The sequence below is a fragment of the Bubalus kerabau genome, chromosome 16 (genome assembly GCF_029407905.1).
Source record: "Bubalus kerabau isolate K-KA32 ecotype Philippines breed swamp buffalo chromosome 16, PCC_UOA_SB_1v2, whole genome shotgun sequence".
Lineage (NCBI taxonomy): Eukaryota > Metazoa > Chordata > Mammalia > Artiodactyla > Bovidae > Bubalus > Bubalus kerabau.
This window is the reverse complement of record NC_073639.1, coordinates 9,849,303-9,872,510: the sequence shown is the minus strand read 5'-3', so window position 1 is coordinate 9,872,510 and position 23,208 is coordinate 9,849,303. Positions and strand designations below refer to the sequence as shown.

General features: G+C 43.0%; 1 long non-coding RNA gene and 1 other non-coding gene across 2 annotated transcripts in view; both read right to left on the bottom strand.

The window, feature by feature from the left end:
* Positions 1 to 6,017: 6,017 nt before the first annotated feature.
* LOC129629994 (uncharacterized) overlaps positions 6,018 to 23,208 on the bottom strand; it is a 49,114-nt gene continuing 31,923 nt past the window's right edge. Inside the window, exon 3 of the long non-coding RNA XR_008703454.1 lies at positions 6,018 to 6,682. This is a non-coding gene — a long non-coding RNA (uncharacterized LOC129629994). The remainder of the gene's footprint in view (positions 6,683 to 23,208) is intronic.
* On the bottom strand, positions 20,805 to 20,910 carry LOC129630477 (U6 spliceosomal RNA). Its single transcript, XR_008703731.1, has one exon. It is a non-coding gene; the product is annotated as a U6 spliceosomal RNA (small nuclear RNA).

The following is a 23,208-nucleotide window of genomic DNA, read 5'->3' as shown; positions in this document are numbered from 1 at the left end:
CTGGTGGCTGAAGGCACAGCCCTGAGACAGGCAACAGAGGGCACATCTCCATCCCAACTCCTCCACAGAGAAAGGCAGGCTCCTTGGACAGCAGAGGCGGGGGTCACCCTGGGAGTGATGTTGGGTCAAGACATTTACTTGATCCCAGCTCTGAGTTTTCACAAGCATGTGTCTCTAACCTACTCACTCTAGACTATGTTTCATCTACTAGAGAAAGACACAACATACCACCTCAGTCCTGGCAGAAGATGAGCGGTTGGAGCCCATGGCTTTATTTCACCAAAAACACAAAACCAGCAACCCTCTGCCTTCTATAGCACATAAGCAGCACCCCCAAAGTGACAAGTTGCCGATATGATGCTGTGCTTACTTGCTCAGTCGTGGCTAACATTTTGTGACCCTATGGACTGTAGCCCACCAGGCTCCTCTGTCCATGGGGATTCTCCAGGCAAGAATACTGGAGTGGGCTGCCATGCCCTCCAATCTTCCCCACCCAGGGATTGAACCCAAGTCTCCCGCATTGCAGGTGGATTCTTTACCATCTGAGCCACCAGGAAAGCCCAAGAATACTGGAGTGGGTAGCCTATCCCTTTTCCAAGGGATCTTCCCAACCCAGGAATCAAGCCAGGGTCTCCTGCATTGCAGGTAGAGTCTTTACCAACTGACCTACCAGGAAAGCCCTGCTGATTAGATACTAGGACTCAAAAGCACCTAGATACTGTGGTGGTCTCCAACATTGGCTATGGTTCAGAACCACTCTCAAACACAGATTCCCAACTCTGCACGGCTCACAGGGACCCCTGCAACCTGACCAGAGCAGCCTGCGAGAGGGGCCTGGGTAAGTTCAAGAACAGCACAGTTGGGTGTGCCTTTGCCATTGGTCAAAGAGGAGGGGGTTTCAGGCCCCTTCAGGATCACCACGTACAGTTGTTGAGGTTGCACACCACACACCCTGCACAGCCACGTGGGACAGCTCATTATTATTCAGTTCTAGGGAGTGTCCTTTCCTCTTAGCTTCATCCTCCCATTTTTCCTATCCCTATTTCTATTCTACCTGAACAAATAGCCTTTTGTATACTGCACGTATTATCACATTGGACTTCAAATTCAATTAAAAAAATTCCAATCTACAGCTCTTCTTTTTACTGATGACTGGTTTCCCAGGACAGGGGCAGTAAGGGGGGTGGAAGCAGGGGTGGGATCGGATCTGAGCCCAACCTCACCTTTCCCTGGCTGAATCCAGACTCGCGAGCTCTCCTTCTCTGAGTGCTCAGCCCCCGGTCTAAATCTAGGTCTGACAGCAGGAATGTAGGAGTGGGCAGGTGGGAGAAGCTGGCTCCCAGGTCTGCAAGGATCTGCACAGTCTAGTAATAAAAGTCTTTATTGAAACTCCCTGTTTTTTATGGCAGTTGCACCAGGATAGTGATTTCTTCTTTATCTCTTAGGCTCAGCAGACTAGGTTCTGTTAAAATTACTGCCACAATCCAGGGCCAGAGAACTGGAGGACACAGACATGGCGGGTGGAGCACACAGATTTATGTCACAGAATTAATTCTGCTCCACAGTTTCTCCTTCCTGCAGAATTTCTTTCAAGGTGTTAAGTGCTGAGCTTTGGGGACAACTTTGCTAAATGGAGCAAGACTTGGGGGAAAATGCCTTGTCACCCTCAAGTAGGTATGTTAATATGTTATCACAGTACTGTTATGTTAATAATAGCATGGCTATTATTAACTGAGTGCTTGCTCAATGCCAGGCACTTAGATAATAAATGCTTTATGTCAATTGTCCCACTAGATATTTTTTTTAACAACCCTGTGAAGTGGGTATCAGTAACCTTTCCCATTTTGCAGATGAGAAAACTGAGGATCACAGAGACTAAGTAACGTCTGATAGCTGAGTATCATCTGGATGTCAGAGCCCAGATGCCTCCTTCCAGATGACCTACAGTTAACTTTAATGATTCATTCTGCTGGGATTAATTTCTTTCCTACATCAAAAAATCCACATCCAACCAAAGGAAAATCGAGAAACACTGTTAATTATTAATACTGCAGCAGCAGCTGGAAATTATGCCTCTCTGGACCCCCTCGAGCCCTCTGGTGACTGTTAGTTTTTAACACTACCCCTCCCCTCTCTGCTCAGGCTCCTCCTAATGCACTTGGGCACAAATATCTGTTTGATTCACTGGAAGGATGTTTCAGTGAACCTGCTTGCCCTGCATTTCTCGGTCTAGTTTGCAGAAAAAAAGGAGGAATAATGTGGCTTCCAGATCAAGAGAGAACGTTGAGGGATGGCTTGGCTGTATTGGCCATGGCCTCTGCCCCCAGCTCTGCCCATGGAGCCAGCACATGCTTTCCTCCCCACTTGTCTGAGGTCTGTAATCTCAGAGCCAATGCATTTCTGGGAAAAGCAAGATGAACTATGGGTTTCCCTGGTGGCTCAGCCGGTAAAGAATCTGCCTGCAATGCAGGAGACCTGGGTTTGATCCCTGGTTCAGAAAGATGCCCTGGAGAAGGGAATGGTTACCCGCTCCAGTATTCTTACCCAGAGAATTCCATGGACAGAGCAGCCTGATGGGCTGCAGTCCTTGGGGTCACAGAGAGTCGGACATGACTCAGTGACCAACACACACACACACACACACGTGAACTACATGGTCACAATTGCTACTCCTGAAAAATGAGTTCACAGACCAAGGAATGGAAACCAAGAGAAACAATAAACCATCCTCTCCTTCTTGAGTTATCCATCAGCAGGTTTTGACCAAATCAGGGGGACAGAGAACCACCAAACTCTCACAAGAAACAAGAGTCCTTCAGGAACCAAGACTCAGCAGTACAGATAAAACAATTTAAAACTTGAATCAGACCCTCCTTGATAATCTACTGTTGCCCCAGCACAACATTGCACAATTGTGCAGGTTGAACACTGAACAGCCTAGGGAGCACCATCTCAAACATTACAGACAGAGAATTCTGTATTGATTGCAAGTTATTACAGGTAGAATGTGACAAAGTATCTTGATGAAGGGATGCCATTTTCTAATTCATACCAAGGTGCCATATGGGCGAGCAGTGATTCCTGGTGAAGAAGGCAGATGGCTCAGCGGCAGGGGAACCCTGAAATGGGGACAGCAATGGATAGGAAGTCTGCGTGGAGAGGTGAAGAGCACCTGAGTTTTAAGTCTACTTTGCCACAACATTGACTCTGCATAAGTGCCATCAGTTCTGAGTCTCAGTTCTTATATACATCATGGGCATTAAGGATGGCTTACCAATATTACAGATTCATTGTTTGGATTAAGAAAATATATAATAAGCTATAATGGAAAAGAATCAAAGAAAAGAATATATCAGATCAGATCAGTCACTCAGTTGTGTCCGACTCTTTGCGACCCCATGAATCGCAGCACGCCAGGCCTCCCTGTCCATCACCAACTCCCAGAGTTCACTCAGACTCACGTCCATCGAGTCAGTGATGCCATCCAGCCATCTCATCCTCTGTCGTCCCCTTCTCCTTCTGCCCCCAATCCCTCCCAGCATCAGAGTCTTTTCCAATGAGTCAACTCTTCGCATGAGGTGGCCAAAGTACTGCAGTTTCAGCTTTATCATTCCTTCCAAAGAAATCCCAGGGCTGATCTCCTTCAGAATGGACTGGTTGGATCTCCTTGCAGTCCAAGGGACTCTCAAGAGTCTTCTCCAACACCACAGTTCAAAAGCATCAATTCTTCGGCACTCAGCCTTCTTCACAGTCCAACTCTCACATCCATATATGACCACAGGAAAAACCATAGCCTTGACTAGACGGACCTTTGTTGGCAAAGTAATGTCTCTGCTTTTGAACATGCTATCTAGGTTGGTCATAACTTTCCTTCCAAGGAGTAAGCGTCTTTTAATTTCATGGCTGCAGTCACCATCTGCAGTGATTTTGGAGCCCAGAAAAATAAAGCCTGACACTGTTTCCACTGTTTCCCCATCTATTTCCCATGAAGTGGGTGGGATCGGATGCCATGATCTTCGTTTTCTGAATGTTGAGCTTTAAGCCAACTTTTTCACTCTCCACTTTCACTGTCATCAAGAGGCTTTTGAGTTCCTCTTCACTTTCTGCCATAAGGGTGGTGTCATCTGCATATCTGAGGTTATTGATATTTCTCCCGGCAATCTTGATTCCAGTTTGTGTTTCTTCCAGTCCAGTGTTTCTCATGATGTACTCTGCATATAAGTTAAATAAACAGGGTGACAATATACAGCCTTGACAAACTCCTTTTCCTATTTGGAACCAATCTGTTGTTCCTTGTCCAGTTCTAACTGTTGCTTCCTGACCTGCATACAAATTTCTCAAGAGGCAGATCAGGTGGTCTGGTATTCCCATCTCTTTCAGAATTTTCCACAGTTGATTGTGATCCACAGAGTCAAAGGCTTTGGCATAGTCAATAAAGCAGAAATAGATGTTTTTCTGGAACTCTCTTGCTTTTTCTATGATCCAGCGGATGTTGGCAATTTGATCTCTGGTTCCTCTGCCTTTTGTAAAACCAGCTTGAACATCAGGAAGTTCACGGTTCACATATTGCTGAAGCCTGGCTTGGAGAATTTTGAGTATTACTTTACTGGCGTGTGAGATGAGTGCAATTGTGCAGTAGTTTGAGCATTCTTTGGCATTGCCTTTCTTTGGGATTGGAATGAAAACTGACCTTTTCCAGTCCTGTTGCCACTGCTGAGTTTTGCAAATTTGCTGGCATATTGAGTGCAGCACTTTCACAGCATCATCTTTCAGGATTTGGAATAGCTCAACTGGAATTCCATCACTTCCACTAGCTTTGTTCATAGTGATGCTTTCTAAGGCCCACTTGACTTCACATTCCAGGATGTCTGGCTCTAGGAATATGTATATATATACATATATATATGTATATATATACACACACACATATATATGTGTAACCAAATTACTTTGCTGTACATGTGAAACTAACACATTATTTTAACACAAATAAAAGTGAAGAACCGACTCATAGGAAAAGACCCTGATGTTGGGAAGGATTGAAGGCAGGAGGAGAAGGGGACGACAGAGGGTGACACAGTTGGATGGCATCACCGACGCATGGACATGAGTTTGAGTGGACTCTGGGAGTTGGTGGTGGACAGGGAAGTCTGGCATGTTGCAGTCCATGGGGTCGCAAACAGCTGGACATGACTGAGCGACTGAACTGAATGCATTATTGTAAGTCAACTATAGTTCAGTAAAAAAAGAATATACATGTATGATAGAAAAGCATTGGGAAATGAAATAAAATAAAAATCTGTAACCCCTCCGCCACACACCTATACACACACACAAACACAAAGAGAATAACACGTGTGTATGCAGTGTGTGTGCGTGTATGCCAGGTTGTCTATCTATCACTGGGCCTATGTTAGGCACTCAAAAAAATTATAGCTGTTCTCATTATAAACCAGAAGAGTCCAAGTTGAAACCAAGATTTTGGTTGGCAGCATGACTTAGCAGTTCTGCTCATGTCTGCCAGCCAGCCTCCAAATAGGAAAATGACTTTCAGATGGTGAAACTGTTTAAGAAATTCAGTGTAACATCGATGCTATCTATGGTCAACACTCAGATCGTTAAAGATCAATACAAAAAGTTTCAGAGCGCTCCTTGTTTGCCATGATGAAATGATGTTGGGTTGCAAGAAGAGAATGTATAGGAAATGGTAGGATTCTGAACTGGCGCAAATATTCACTCATTTATTCTTTGACCAATTGCTTCCTCTCTGATTGAGCACTGGGCTGGGAGCCATGGGAGAAAGCTCAGACTGGAGAGAGATTCTCCAGCTGGATTTGAAGAAGCAGGAAGTCATGCTGTGAGAGGAAGGCCTCTAAGAGCTTAGACTGACCTGTGATTATTAGCCAGCAAAAATACAGGAACCTCAGCCCTACTACTGTAAGGAATGGAACTCTGCCACCAACTGTGTGACTTCAGAAGACAGCCTCAAGCCCAGCATGAGATGGCAGCCTCTGCCAGCACCTTGACTTCAGAGCAGAGGATGCAGCCCTCTTGCTCTTAACACACACTTTGATATAGTAGATTCGTGATGTTTTAAGCCACTAAGTCTGTAGTAATTTATTACACAGTAATGGAACACTGATAGAGAGTACTTGGGTACTTGGTTAAGTCACTTAATTTTTTCAAACGTCTTTGTCTTTTTTTTGGGTTGATCTCTAGAACAGGTGTTCCTTTTAGATTTATTGTAAGAATCACATGAGATAAGGTATCTAAAAGTGTTAATAAAGTATCAAGTTACCAAGACTGATAAAAAGGATTATTAATAACAGGCAGGAATGCCATAAATTAACATTGAGGGGAAAAACAAGGAAGTAAGCTTTGTCTTTAAAATGTGTATCTAATTAGGATTTATTTTTAGAAATCATTCTGGTCTTCCCTGCTATTTAATGATCTATTTTTTCCTCCTTAGCAATCTGAGTTAGTGAGGCCTTCTGGCAGGAGATTCAGTGTGATTCTGGGGAAGCAAAGCAAAACGTTTCCAAGGTGGCTTGCATTATGCACTTTATTCCTATTTAAGAAGTAGCTGCAAGAAGGTTCTGAACATATCTGCCCTGCAGTTGATGCAAATTCCACGTCACGCTGGAGTTGCCTTCACAGCGAAAATAAGAATTGGCCCAAAGACCTAAGAGCAAGGCAAAATCAACAGAATCTATCACTGTCATTGTCACATATTATTTGAATGCCTTTTAATTTGTCAAATCCTGTAAGGCTATGTCTATTTGACTGACCTTGGGAAGCCCCAGGGCTCTACAGATCCCACTTTGAGAAACTACCGCCCTGCAGAGTCCAATGCCACAAGAGACTGGGAATCAAGTAGGAATGATCTGGAGTCCTCTTTTTTTCAACTTTCAATTTTATATTGGAGTATAGCCAATTAACAATGTTGTGACAATATCAAATGAATAGCACAGGGATTTAGCCATATACATATCATATCCATTCTCCCCCAAACTCCCCTCCTGTTCATGCTGCTACATAACATTGAACAGAGCCCTGTGCTATATAGTAGGTCCTCACTGGTTATCCATTTTATTTGTTTAAGTTTATTTTTAATTGGAGGATAATTGCTTACTCCTTGGAAGGAAAGTTATGACCAAACTAGACAGCATATTAAAAAGCAGAGACATTGCTTTGTCAACAAAGGTCTGTCTAGTCAAGGCTATGGTTTTTCCAGTAGTCATGTATGGATCTGAGAGTTGGACTGTGAAGAAAGCTGAGCGCCGAAGAATTGATGCTTTTGAACTGTGGTGTTGGAGAAGACTCTTGAGAGTCCCTTGGACTGCAAGGAGATCCAACCAGTCCATTCTGAAGGAGATCAGCCCTGGGATTTCTTTGGAAGGAATGATGCTGAAGCTGAAACTGCAGTACTTTGGCCACCTCATGCGAAGAGTTGACTCATTGGAAAAGACTCTGATGCTGGGAGGGACTGGAGGCAGGAGAAGGGGACGACAGAGGATGAGATGGCTGTATGGCATCACTGACTCGATGGATGTGAGTCTGAGTGAACTCCGGGAATTGGTGATGGACAGGGAGGCCTGGCGTGCTGCAATTCATGGGGTCGCAAAGAGCTGGACATGACTGAGCAACTGAACTGAACTGAACTGAACAATGCAAGAGGGTTCCCTTTCTCCACACCCTCTCCAGCATTGATTGTTTGTGGATTTTTTTGATGATGGCCATTCCAATTTGTGTGAGGTGATACCTCACTGCAGTTTTAATTTGCATTTCTCTGATAATGAGCAAAGTTGATCATCTTCTCATGTGTTTGTTGGCCATCTGTATGTCTTCTTTGTAGAAATGCCTGTTCAGGTCTTATGCTTATTTTTTGATTGAGTTGTTTGTTTTTCTGGTATTGAACTGCTTGTAAGTGACTGTACTACCCAAAGCCATCTACAGATTCAATGAAATATCAAATTACCAATGGCATTTTTCACAGAACTAGAACAAAATTTTTATGATTTGTATGGAAACACAAAAGACCCTAAAAGCCAAAGCAATCTTGAAAAAGAAAAATGGAGCTGGAGGAATCAATCTTCCTGACTTCAGACTATACTACAAAGCTACACTCATCAAGACGGTATGTCACTGGCACACAAAAAAGAAATATAGATCAATGGAACACGATAGAAAGCCCAGAGGTAAACCTGCATACCTATGGGCAACTTATTTTTGACATAGGTTGCAAGAATAAACAATGGATAAAAGGCAGCCTCTTCAATAAGTGGTACTGGGAAAACTGGACAGCTGCATATAAAAGAATTAAATTAGAATATGTCCTAACACCACACACAAAGGTAAACTCAAAATGGGTTAAAGACCTAAATGTAAGGCCAGAAACTATAAAACTCTTAGAGGAAAACATAGGCAGAACACTCTTTGACATAAGTTACAGCAAGATCCTCTTTGACCTACTTTCTAGAGTAATGGAAATAAAAACAAAAATAGACAATGGGACCTAATTAAACTTAAAATCATCTGCACAGCAAAGAAAGCTATAAACAAGATGAATGGATAACTTCCAGAATGGGAGAAAATAATTGCAAATGAAACAACTTACAAAGGACTTATCTCCAAGATATGCAAGCAACTCATGCAGCTCAATGTCCATTTTTAATATAATAGTGTGCACATATCAATCCCAGCCTCCCTAACTATCCCTTCCCCTATTCTTCTCCCAGTAACCATAAGTTCATTCTGTAAGTCTGTGAGTCTATTTCTGTTTTGTAAATAAACTCACTTGTATCATTTCTTTTTAGATTCTGCATATAAGGGATGTCATATGATACTTTCATCTCAAGCCTTTTTGATTGTTAAATATCACAGAAGCAGCTCCAGAGAGTAAGCACATTCTTGGAATAGAGGAGACCTTTTAGGGAGTCTGTTTATATCAAAATAATTAGACTAATATATCTGCCTTTGTCTTGTCTGGACATTTGCCCTGATGCTGCAAAGAGAATTGTGGGTAAAGCTGTTAATTCCTTAGCACCAATTAAGGTGGTGGTATCAAACTGCCAGGAAATCACAGTAAAATAAAAAAATATATATTAAAACCACTATAAAATCAAAGCCATTTTCATTTAAGAAAGTTCTTGATGAAACAATAAAAATTATGAATTTTATTCATTCTCAACTTTTGAGTATATTCCTATTTAATATTCTGTGTGATTAAGTGGGAAGCATGCAAAGCTCTTGTGTTGCATATCAATTTGTGATGATTTTCTCAAGGAAAAACACTTATTTGAATTGTGAGTTAACTAGCCACTCCTCCCACCCCACGGATTATCTTTTTTTTTTTTTTTTTTAACAGAAGAACTAACTATGGTTATTCAGTCCTGATATTAGGCAGACATTATTTTCCAAAATGAATTAAGTGAGCCTGTTACTTCAAGGTAAACATCTGACGATATTTGCTGCCTTGAAAATTATTAATAGAAAAGTTGGAGTTTTGGAAAAACCTGTTGATGGCTTCCCAATTCTTAAGGACTTTTCTGATAAACCCATGATGATGCAATGACTGATTTTTCAATATTGTATAACAAAATGTGTTCATATGTGAAAGACTAGAATGATGTAGTGGGCCAACGTTTTCCAATTATAATACCATGTTCTAAAATCTGGCCTGGGTAAAAGAGCCATTCAAGTAGATTCAAAGTAGACTGATGGGTCTACTATAATGGTAGGAAAAGTTCATGGGTTGCCATACAGGAACAGTTATAGATGCAGAACACAAACAGATGGTTGCCAGAGAGGAGAGAATGGGGTGAGGATAAAAATAGGTGAAGAAGACTGAGAAGTACACACTTATAGTTGCAAAACAAATGAGTCATGGGTATGAAATGTACAGTGTATAGAATATAGTCAATAACTATGTAGTGTCTTTGTATGGTGACATGTTATAACTAGATTTATTGTGGGTATCATTTTGAAATGTGAATAAATATTGAATCACTATGTTGTGTAACAAAAACTAATGTAGTGTTGTAGGTCAATTATACTTTAAAACAAAAAACAGATTCATAGAAAAGGTGTTCGGATTTGTGGTTACTAAAGGCAGAGGTAACTGAATGAAAGCAGTCAAAAGGTACAAACTGCCAGGTGTAAGTACTAAGGATCTAATGCACAACATGATAAATGTAATTAACACTGCTGTATGTTGCATACGAAAGCTGTTATGAGAATAATTCCTAAGAATTCTCCTCTTAGGATAAAAAAGCTTTTAATCTCTAATTCTTTAATTTGGTGTCTGTATAAGACAATAGGTGTTCACTAAACTTATTGTGTAAGTCAAGTCATTATGCAGTACATTTCAAACTTATATAATTCTGTATGTAAATTATATCTCAATTAAACTGTAAGAAAAATTGTACTGTGAGAAAAACATGTCTCTAAAAATATAATTTTTAGTAATTATGTAAAAAGTTCATGGATATGTTTTCATCCTCTACAGCACAACTTTTAAGATACTACCTCTTGTTGAGTTTTGGTGTAGTATCAAAGAAGAATACCCATAATTACATGGAAAGGTTATTGAAATAGTCTTTTCTTTTCCAACTACATATCTCTGTGAGGTTAAATTTTCTTTGTATACATCAACCAAAATAGTTATCACAACAGATAAGACAATCCAGCTGTCTTGTTAACCTGGACATGAAGGAGAGTTATAAAAATGTGATATAATGGCACTCTTATTACTGTCTTTTCATTTTCTTTTGGAAGGTAAAATTATTTTTCATTAAAATATGTTCTTTATATTAACCTATAGTGGGTTTGTTACTGTTATTTTTTAGTTTAGCTCTTTTTTAGTGGGTTAATAAATGAATAGTGTTTAAATCTCTATTTTAATTCCTATCATGACAGACATTGATAGATATAATCCACATAAACAAAGCCTCTTTGAGATCTGTGGTAAGCTGAATCATAGCTCCCTAAACTTGTCAACATCCTTAGATGGTTATTAGACATGGTGATCATTTCATAATGCATGTAAATGCTGACTCATTATGCTCTACAACTGAAACTAATGTAATATTGTGCGCCCAGTATACTTAAAGTAAGAAAATAAGAGAGTGGGACGGGTTGCAAGAGTAGCATTGACATACATACGCTGCCCTGTGTAAGACTGACGGCTAGTGGGAAGCTGCTGTGCACCAGGGAGCTTAGCCTGGTGCTCTGCAATGGCCTGGATGGTGAGACAGGCGGGTGGCGGTGGGAGGGAGGTTCCAGAGGGAGGAGACATATGTATAATATAGCTGATTCATGCTGTACAGGAGAAACCAGCACAACATTGGAAAGCAAGAATCCTCCAAGTAAAAAATGTTTTAAAGTCTGCAAAAAAGAAAATACAATGTAAAAACTTATTCACATCCTAATTCTTAGAACCCACAAACATTACTTTATATGACAAAGAGAACGTTACAAATGTGATTAAATCAAGGACCTTGCAATAATTTCTATTGTCCTAATTAGCTGGATAAGGCTGATGTAATCATGTAGATCCTTATGAAAGAGAGTTGCTCAGAGGAAGCACTAGGAGATGATGACAAAGTGGAGATTTTCCCTCGCATTTTCCATGTGAGGAAGGGGTCATGAGTCAAGGAATATAAGTGGTTTCAAGAAACTGCAAGAAACAAGGAAACAGACTCTCCTCAGAGCCTTTAGAAGGCATCAGCGCTGTTGACTCTTTAACCCGGTAAGACCAATTTTGGGTTTCCAACCTTCAAAACTGTAAGGTAATAAAATTTCAGGGTCTTATACCACTAAATTTGTGGTAATTTGTTACAGCAGAAATAAGGAAATGGAGTCCTCAGTAATTTTTAAGTGTTGTCCTGAGACCAAAGTTTGAGAACCACTACCCTAAGGCCTGAATATTCATTGGAAGGACTGATGGTGAAGCTGAAACTCCAATACTTTGGCCACTTAATGTAAAGAACTGACTCATGGAAAAGACCCTGATGCTTGGAAAGATTGAAGGCAGGAGGAGAAGGGGATGACAGAGGATGAGGCAACTCACTGGAATAAAAGCCTGGGCAGTGTGGAGTAGCTGAACACTTCCCCAGGTCCAGAAGGGTCTTCATGTGAGACCAAACCCATATAACCTTCAGTTCAGGGCAGTCTCTCAGTTGTGTCTGACTCTCTGTAATCCCATGGACTGCAGCACACCAGCCTTCCCTGTCCATCACCAACTCCCAGAGCTTGCTCAAACTCATGTCCTTCAAGTTGGTGATGCCATCCAACCATTTCATCTTCTATCATCCCCTTTTCCTCCTGCCTTCAATCTTTCCCAGCATCAGGGTCTTTTCCAATGAGTCAGTTCTTTGCAACAGGTAGCCAAAATATTGGAGCTTCAGCATCAGCCCTTCCAATGAATATTCAGGACTGATTTCCTTTAGGATGGACTGGTTGGATCTCCTTGCAGTCCAAGGGACTCTCAAGAGTCTTCTCCAACACCACAGTTCAAAAGCATCAATTCTTCAGCGCTCAGCCTTCTTCACAGTCCAACTCTCAGATCCATACATGACTACTGGAAAAACCAAAGCTTTGACTAGATGGAACTTTGTTGCTAAAGTAATGTCTCTGTTTTTTAATATGCTGTCTAGGTTGGTCATAGCTTTTTTTCCAAGGAATAAGTCTTTTAATTTCATGGCTGTAGTCACCATCTTCAGTGATTTTGGAGCCCAAGAAAATAAAGTCTGTCACTGTTTCCATTGTTTCCCCATCTATTTGGCATGAAGTGATGGGGCCAGATGACATGATCTTCATTATTTGAATGTTGAGTTCTAAGCCAGCTCTTTCACTCTTCTATTTCACTTTCATCAAGAGGCTCTTTAGTTCCTCTTCACTTTCTGCCATAAGGGTGGTGTCATCTGCATATCAGAGGTTATATTTCTCCCTGCAATCTTGATTCCAGCTTGTGCTTCATCCAGTCCAGCATTTCGCATTTAAATTAAATAAGCGAAGTGACAGTGTACAGCCTTGATGTATTCCTTTTCCTGTTTGGAACCAGTCTGTTGTTCCATGTCCAGTTCTAACTGTTGCTTCTTGACCTGTATACAGATTTCTCAGGAGGCAGATAAGGTGATCTGGTATTCTCACCTCTTGAAGAATTTTCCACAGTTTGTTGTGACCCACACAGTCAAAGGTTTTAGCATAGTCAATGAAGCAGAAGTACTTGTTTTTCTGGAATTCTCTTGCTTTTTCTATGATCCAACAGATGTTGGCAATTTGATCTCTGGTTCTTCTGCCTTTTCTAAATCCAGCTAGAACATCTGGAAGTTCTTGGTTCATGAACTGTTGAATACCAGGCTTGGAGATTTTTGATAACCTTGGGCTCCTTCAGAACTGGGAACAGAAGAATGTGCTTCATAATTATATGCAGATAAAGGAATTAGTAAGTCAATGGGTTCCTTACTCTTTGTCACTTAAACCTAATATGATTTATGAAGTTCCTGCTCAATGCCAAACACTGTGAGGCCATTCAGCACCATCGCCTCTATCACACATAACTGCATTGCAAGGCAGGTCCAGAAGGATCAAGGAACTGACCTGAGGCACACAGCTATTAGGTTGGTGCAAATGTAATTGTGGTTTTGGATGATGAATTTTAAATCATAACTAGGCTTAAACACATCTTTAGTAATCAGATAGGAACCATTACAGTCAACACATTTTTGCCAATGAAAAATAAATTTGTTTATTCCTGTAGCATAAAAATCTGTGCCTCAGGATTCAATGAAACATTGGAAAGCATTTTCTGCCCCATGCTGGTTGTGGAAGCATTTTCCTGGCAAAAAGTTGTGATGCTTGAAGAAGTGGTAGTCAGTTGACAAGAGGTCAAGTTAATACGGTGGATGAGGCAAGACCTCACTCATCCCACTGGGCTTTTGAAGCATTGCTCGTGGGACATGCGGTCAGGCGTTGTAGTTCAGTCCTTTCTGTTGACCGATGCTGGCTGCAGGCGTTGCAGTTTTTGGTGCATCTCATCAATCTGCAAAGCATACTTCTCAGATGTAATGGTTTCTCCAGGATTCAGAAAACGCTAGTTGATCAGACTGACAGCAGACCACCAAACAGTGATCATGACATTTTTTTTGGTGTATATGTGGCTTTAGGAAGTGCTTTGGAGTTTCTTATCAGTCCAACCAATGAGCTGGTCATTGCCTGTTGTCATAGAAAATCTACTTTTCATCATATGTCACAATCTGATCAAGAAATGATTCATTCTTGTTGCATAGAATGAGAAGATGACATTTCAAAATGACGATTTTTTTTTTGATTTGCAGTCAGCTTATGAGGCACCCACTTATCAAGCTTTTTCACCGTTCTAATTTGCTTCAAATGCCAAATGACCATAGAATGTCATCGCTGAGTTCTTAAGCAACTTCTTGATCAGTTCTGATGACGCTCTCAGCTGGTCTTTGCCAACCTCTGATGGCCAGCCACTATGCCCCTCATCTTCAGGGCTCTTGTCTCCTCTGCAAGACTTTTTGGACCGCCACTGCACTGTGCACTTGTTAGCAGTTCCTGGGCCAAATGTACTGTTGTCTCCACTGCTCTATGACCCGTTTTGAACTCAAATTAAAAAATCCCTTGAATTTGTTTTCTGTCTAACATCATTTCCATAGTCTAAAATAAATATCAAATGCACAGGAAGTAATAAGTCATTAGTGAAAAAAAACATAAACTGAGAAATAAACTTTAAAATGATGTATCATAAAACCACATTTATTTAAGAATGTATTCCAGTATTAAATGGCCAAGTTCAACAAGGCAAAGCCACAATACTTTTGCACCAACCTAATAGTAGGTGGCAGAGTCATGTTTTGAGTCTGTATCAGTCTGGCCCCAAACCCATGTCCTTTCTTCCATGGGTTTGGACGAAATTCCTCAATGTCAAATAGGCAGTAACCTACAGGTGGTATTTATGTATTCCATCACCACTATTTTTTTCCGGCCCCCAAGTAAGGATGAATCTAGCCATCAGATAAGATTTGGTCAATAGTGCTGGGTGGGGATGGGTAGATGCAAAGGTGAACGGGGAGTTAACATTTCTCTACACTTACTGTGATCATCAGTGTTTTCATTTCTCCGGGCATTATGTTTTCTGCGTTGGCAAAAAACTCTAAGGCAATTGATCCATAAAGCAACTAGTGTTCACGTGGATACGTTTCTTTCCCTCAGATTTTAAATGAAAGGAAGAGATAAGTTCATAGTAAGGAAACAATGGCTCAGTTGCTTGTGTCTCTGTGACAAGCATTATCTAATACAATTTACCAGAAATTGTTATCATTATCACTTGTCTTCTGGCCGCAGAATACTTCAGAATAGAGTGTTACCATGGTGCCTCTGATCCTGAGCAATTTTTCCATGTGTTCTGTTTCATTGGTAAATATTTTCTTGCTTTGTCCTTAACCTAAAATAAAACAGCAGAGGACTGACCTTTGGCAGTTTCTCTACTGTTGGGTGGCTGATAAGTTCATTAAGCTTCCTATTAATTAACTTTAATAATCAGCTTTGATATGGCCCTACCCAAGGGTTATTACCTTGGCTACAGACTGTTAACTCAGCCTGTCAATCGGAAAACGTACCCACACTGCCAAGGGGCAACTTGACCCTGTGGGAAGGAAATAGAGAACCTCTCCAACTGCCTTTGTCTTAGGGACAGCAGAGCTCCAGAAACAGAGGGATGCTGTGTGTCCAACCTCTTCACGTCCAAACTTATGGCCTTCTTAAGGTATGTCTGTTTTTAATGAACCATTGGCAGACTGAGTCATCTTGTCTTAATTTAAGTCATATTCCAAAAGACAGATCTGATTTTTAAAAAAATTTGACAGATTTCAGAGATCTTTTTTTTTTTTTTTTCTTTTAAAGGAACCATTCTTCTTTCAGAAAGAAGGATTCATGAGAGCCATGAGTGGTAAATCAGTGTCTGTGCTAGAATCGCCTTTCAAGGAAAATGTTTGCAACCCCACACTCACTGGGGTCGCTCACATCCAGAGACTCTGACCTCCCTGTGAGGGCGCAGGCAGAACCAGCCCACAAGTAATGAGCATGGGCGTGAAAGCAGCACGGAGTTCTCTCCAGCCACAATGCCTCGCTAATAAGTTTTAGAGCTGCTGGACGTCACATGCAGGGGAGATGATACTTGTCAGCTAATTTGGCTTTTAATACGCAAACACCCTGACTGCTCTGAGGTTTTTCTGTAGCCAAATTGTCTCACCTGTTAAATCTGTAATGTATTTAGGAAGTTTCATTTTACATGTTTAGAAAGATGGCCTTGAAGACTGCTTGAGCAGGAGAGCCATGGAGGAGCATCCAGGAGCCAGGGGCTAACCCTGAGGCTGTGTGCCGGGGGGTGGGGAGGTCGTGTGCCAATGGCCAGGGAGCCAGATCCCCTCCCTCAGAGGACTGGATGAATTTCTGTTCAGGGCTTCAGAATTAAAAAAAAAAAAAAAAAAATCCAAAATGCTGATATTTTTAGTTCCCACTCATTCCTTGACTATGAATACGAATGTGATTGAAATTTCCACCAGTCTTCAAAGCAGACTTACCTTTAAAGCAAATGCCAAGGGTTTGAAAACTCACTCAAGACGGAATAATATTCATAAAAACAGGGAAGGCCTTAAAACACAAAAACCTTCGTGCTTCAGCAGAGTTGGATTAAGGTCCCATGGTCCCCCTGCTTGTGACCTTGGGACCCCAGGGCTCAGCTCCCTTCTGGGTAATTGGAGCGGTTGTAAAACCCACGTGGCCCTCCAGGAGATGACCTCCAGGGATGTGCTGTGGGGGATTCAGGCATATTCTTGTCATCTTTCAGCACTAGGGACTGGAGAAGGCAGGGACAGAGAAGGGCAGGAAGATGGGGGGAAAGGAGGAGAAAAACTCAGAGGATGAAAAAAGAAAAACCAAAACATGACTGCAGAGCAAAGCCTTGCCAATGGAGTGCTAAATAGGAAGGGTGGCTCAGAGCCCTTTTGGCTTTTATACACCCGTCATTTCCAGAACAGCTGAGTACCAACATTGGGCAGCCAAGTCAAGACACACCGTGCAAACTTTCATTACCTCAGCCCTTCTGAAGAAGTCACTCAAGAGCTCATCTTTAATGCCTGGGAAGCCAGCTAGGGACTTCTGGTCAATGCCATTTGAAAAAAAAAGAAAATCGGAGGGTGGGGGAGATTATAAATAATGAATCTCACCAACATCAGATACAGTACTTTTCTTTTTTGAGTTACAGACAGGAGAAATTATCATATTACATATATTTAGGAATATAGATGATGCTAGTGGTAAAGAACCCACCTGCCAATGCAGGAGACACTAGGGACCTGGGTATGATCCCTGGGTCGAGAAGATCCCCTGGAGGAGGAAATGGCAACCCACTGCAGTATTATTGCCTGGGGAAGCCCATGGACAGAGGAGCCTGGTCGGCTGCAGTCCATAGCATCACAAAGAGTCAGACACGACTGAGAGATTTCACTCTAGAATCTGGAGCATATGAAAAAGTTGCAAACATCATCCAAAAGAACCCCTCCTAAAAAATGTAATAAATGGTCTAGGGTTTCTCATACTCTTTTCATCTCTTTATTTTTCTCTGTCCTTCCAGAACCACACAACGAAATCCCAAGCTGGGATCAGATCTGCCGCCAACATGACTGGTTCCTACATCTGGTTTGCATAAACTGTCGACATCCCGCAGTGTGGGGGCCACTGTGATGTGTAATTTACAGCCTTGCACGTCAACTGGACAGTTGTTGGCACTTTGCGGTCCCTCCCCTAAGCCTTGGTCTCCATTACTGCCAGATTCCGCCCTGATTTTCAGCCCTCCCCAGGCTTCTCGGGTCCCGTCGTCCTCCTCCACCCAGTCCATGGTTTACCTGCTACCCAGGTAGCCAGGGGAGAACCCAGGGAAGAAGCCTCAGTGTTGGTGCCTTTGTCTCTCTTCACCACATCTAGTCTGCAAGGCCCTCTCTGAATCAGTCACCGTCCCCGCAGATAAAGCCTGAAGTCAGGTCCCTGTCACCTCTGGCTGCTGCTGCTGCTAAGTCGCTTCAGTCATGTCCGACTCTGTGAGACCCCATAGAGAGTAGCCCGGCAGGCTCCTCTGTCCCTGGGATTCTCCAGGCAAGAACACTGGAGTGGGGTGCCATTGCCTTCTCCAGTCACCTCCGGCTAGATGACTGCGAAAGTAATGTCTCTGAACTGTTGTCTCACCCTCTCCTCTGGTCACTGTCTGGTCACCTCCAGGCCTTGTCTCACGGCCTTTGTTCACCTTTTCAGTGAGTCACCAACAGAGCCATTAGCCTCCCCCACCCCCGGCCTCACCTTGGTCGCCTAAGGCTTCTCTTCCTTGGCGCGTCTGGTGCCTGCCCCAGAGTCCCGCACGGATGCACTTCCCATGGGACCTAGAAAGGTGGACTCTTGGCCAGTGAGGGGTAAAAGCCCAAAAACGCACACTCCCCCTTACCCAGGGGCTGCCACCTTAAGATCCCTGTGTTCATTTCTTGTTCTTCGTCTCCATTTCTGCCACATCCCTATTGTGGGATCTCGTGCCAAAGGAAAACATCTATCGTCTGCACCCACAAGGGAGGTGCCCTCTGCCGGCTTGGCACATGGATGGTGTGGGGTGGGGAGGTGGCCCCAGGGGGTGGGGCTCATGTGCAGTTAAGTTTGATTGAATGAACAAATGGAATATCCTTAGGCATCTGGATTTCTTAATACAGAAAAAAAGCTCTAAGCCACATGCTTTAATCCATGATATACTCCCTGGCTCATCCATATTTTAGGCTAGTTAATTCCCACATGACAAGGATGTTACACACCTCACGGAGCTGGTTACTTAGCTGGTGCGTATTGGAGTATTTTATGGCAATTTTGCAAGAGCAAAGATGACTTTAAGGAGAAGAAAACCCGAGTATCTTGTGAATCGACCTCAGCACTAGCTGTTTGCTCTCAAAGGCCAGCAGAGTAAGATGAATTAGAAAGCGTCCCTGCCTTCCATTCGCCTCTTTCACTATGAGGGGGCAATCTCTAGACTAATGAAACGCTAACTGCATCTGCGACATGGATCCAGAACAGCAGGGACACACACTGGGCCGAGTGGAGTTACTGGATTTCTCCTGGCGACATCGATTACATTTCTAGCTGTGATTAACCCTTCCGCCTCCCTCTCACCAGCATCCCTCATCACCTCCAGAGATGAACTCAGCTCTTATCACCAGCCTTGCTTTCTGAGTCACCACTCGTTTTTCCCACCTGGGGTCTAACTAGACGGCTTGACAAAAGATGAAGTAATTTATAGATACATTAGACCTTATCACCCTGGCTTTGGTCTTCCCTTCTGGTCTCAAGTGAGGCTGACTTTTCAGATTGGCTAGAAATGTAGTGCTTTTTCTTCCCTTTTGCAATGTCTAGTGTCTCTCTCTTATTCCCTCTCCATCTGGGGACATGTTCTCTCTCCCACGTATGCCTGTGTTTGGAACTTCTTTGGAGCCTTGCCTTTGCAGGATGCTTGCCAGCAGCACATACATTGAGGAAAAGCGTTTTCTTTTTCAAGCTTTTTTTCTGTCCTGGTTTGCATCTAGGTGAAGGCAGGTTGGATACCAAGCTGTGCCTTGGTACATGTATGTACTTTTTTAAAAATGAAAATAGCTTTATATTCTGAGCAGTGTTTTAAAAGTATGTCCCTCGATTTTCTGATACTCCCCCCATCCTACAGGGTGCTGGTCCTCTCTCTGGAGTGTGGTTGGTCTGTACTCACTAGTGACTCACTTCTAGTGAATAGAAAGTGGTAGAAGTGATGCCTTCTGTCCAGTGTGACCCCTGAGACTAGGACATAAAAGGCAGGAGGCTTAGCCTTGCTTTCTCTCTTGGATCACTGGCTGGCATTGGGTTTGGGGGTGGATAGGACAGCCTCTCTCAAAACTGACCCTCCAGCCTCAGTCAAGCCTTCAGCTGACTGCAGCCCCAGGCAGCATTTCGGTTGAAATCTCAAGAGAGCCTCTAGTCCAGAGCCTCCCAGTTTGGCTGCTCCCATGTTCCTGACTCACAGTAACTGTGTGAGATAAAAAATGTTGGTTGTTTTAAGCTGCTAAACTCTTTTAAGTGTAGCAATAGATAAATAATGCACTCTGCCTTCACGTTATTTCCTGTGGAGGCTAGAGGTGCTAAGACAATGTCTCTTTGTCACATCAGAGTGACTAAGGCTACTAAAACCATGACCAAGGACAGGAGTTATTTAGGAATTCTTAGTTTGAGAAATTCAGTTCAAAGATGTATAACAGAATTGCATTTTAAAAATTTATACTCTCTTTTCCCAAAGAAGGCACAGTAATTCCAAGAAAAATAAATGCACAGAGCCATAAGTACAAATATGAAATAGAAAATCAGGACCAAACCAAGGGAACGGTAATTATAAGCATAGAAAGAAAGTGAAGTCGCTCAGTCGTGTCTGACTCTTTGCGACCCCATGGATTGTAGCCCACCAGGCTCCTCTGTCCATGGGATTCTCCAGGCAAGAACACTGGAGTGGGTTGCCATTTCCTTCTCCAGGGGATCTTCCCAACCCAGGGATCAAACCTGGGTCTCCTGCATTGCAGGCAGACGCTTTATCCTCAGAGCCACCAGGGAAGGGTTATAAGCATAAGGACCAACATAATTGCCACAGTTGAATCTTAACCATGATCTGAGCTTCCTGGTAGTCATGTGAAAGGGGGAACTTAGTAAGTTCTGTAGTTTTGTTTTGTTTTTTTTTTAATATGGAACACTTCATTAATTTTTGTGTCAGCCTTGTGCAGGGTCCATGCTAATCTTCTCTGTATCATTCCAGTGTAGTTTTTCTTATTGGAAAGGAAACAAAGCTTTTCCTAGAATCAAAATTTAAAACAAAGTTCTCATGTAGACTTAAATATGAATGCTGAACTAGGTAGAGGATAAGACTCCCAGTCCTTCAGAGATATTGTGTTAGCTAAATTCATTTAGCTGTTACTTGTGTTCTTTAGTAAAAGAGGGAGGCAAGAGTCAGAGCTCAGAGCAATGGTGAATTATAGAAAATAAAAGGAATTTCTTTGACCTTATGCTGCTGGGCCTTTTGAAAGTGGCATGTAAATGTCTGTGGAAATATTTTTGATCTGAGTTGAAGCCCTTGCTTTTCTTTCTCTTTTTCTTTCATATATATATAGCATGAAAGCACTTCTTGGGCAGCAATTTAAAATAGCCCAGTTTATCTCTCTGCATATATTCCCGGTCTTGGTTTCAGTCTATAAATTCTTTCTGCTGTCTTGGACTTTGCCTGAGAATGTGAACCCTGCAGCACATCCCATCACACTCCTCTGGTTTCCTGACCCCCTGTTATTTTCACCAGTCCTCCTAGACTTTGTTCACAATCCTGCAGGGAGGCTGCAAAGGCGATGGAATGCGGTAGCTGGGCTGCAGGGAAGGTCCAGGGACCTAATTGGTTGTGTGTGGCAAGCTTTCCAAGAGCACCGCTGGGCTGATGCCCTGCTTTTGAGAGTGAGCTGCAGGGGTCTTGCCAAGGTGTGCCAGGCCACAGTGGTCTGGGAAAACCTCAGTGTCCATGGAGCTGCAGAGCCGGAGTCAACGCCAGGCATGAAATGGAAGGAGATGGCTCTCCCAGGGTCAGACAGGGCACCTCTCCTGCCTCCCCCTTGTCCCGCGAAGCTGTGTCTGTGACAGCTGAAAATACAGGCTGCGCTGTATGAAGACGCCAAGCACACTGCTTGGCTTGTGGATTTCAATTTCTATTCGTTTTCTCCTTCCCTTCTCCTCTGTCTCCTCTCCTCCCCTTCTTGTTTCCTCCTTTGCCATCTCTCCTTCCTCCATTCTGCCAGCAATGAGGAGCAGAGCTGGTGTGTGAGTCCATTTTATTGAAACGTTGCCCTGGCTGTTTCCTCTGCCTGGAATCCTAGGTCTTCTCTTTGCTTAGTTAACTCCTGCACACCTTGTCAGCCTGAGCCTTTTCTGCTCCCTCTTCCAAAGTCAGCTGTCCCTGTCAACTCTTCTCTTAGAACTGTGCTGTGTGCTCAGTCCCTAGAATCGTGTCTGGCTCTTTGGGACCCCAGGGACTGTAGCCCACCAGGCTCCTCCGCCCATGGGATTTTCCAGGCAAGGATACTGGAGTGTGTACCCACTTTGTTCTCCAGAGCATCTTCTCAACTCAGGGATCAAACCCACATCTCCTGCGTCTCCTGCATTGGCAGGAAGATTCTTTACCACCGAGCCATCTGGGAAGCCCATTTCATCCTTTTAATTCTTATCATATAGATTATTTTAATTTCATTAGCATGATGACCTGATTAAATAAATTTTACATTTTTCATATGCTACTTCCCTGAAACTATCTGGTCACCTTTATATTCCCAGAACAGTGCCTGAGCCATAATAGTTATCAATATCATTAGTTGAGTGGTCAGTGAATCAGCGGATGGAAAAGTCTAGTTCCATGAATTGTGCCTGGCGTCTGCCAGGGCGTCACAGTTTTTGTGTGATAAAGATGAATACTTCTGGCTACTAGGATGTGTTCAGAACTGCGGACACCAGGTGTTCAGAGGACCAGAACTGTCCCCCAGTGATGGCAAGGCCAGAGTGGCAGGCTCATAAGTGAAGCAGAGTCTTCAGATCTTTCAATACTCATTAAGTCCATTTATTCACATGCCAGGGCTGCCACAACAAAGGATCACAGCTGGATGGCTAAACAGCCACTCTCTCCTGGCACCTTCACAGGGTCTTCCCTCTGTAACTTTCTGTGTCCAAACGTCTCTTCTCAGGAGGACACCAGTTATAGCGGATTAGGCCTTGTCCTAACGATCTCAGCAACCTCACAGAGAAGGCAATGCACCCCACTCCAGTACTCTTGCCTGGAAAATCCCATGGGCGGAGGAGCCTGGTGGGCTGCAGTCCATGGGGTCGGTACGAGTCGGACATGACTGAGCGACTTCACTTTCACTTTTCACTTTCCTGCATTGGAGAAGGAAATGGCAAGCCACTCCAGTGTTCTTGCTGGAGAATCCCAGGGACGGGGGAGCCTGGTGGGCTGCCATCTATGGGGTCGCGCAGAGTCGGACACAACTGAAGCGACTTAGTAGTAGCAGCAACAACCTCAGCTAACTTAATTGCGTATTTAAAGACCCTTTCTGC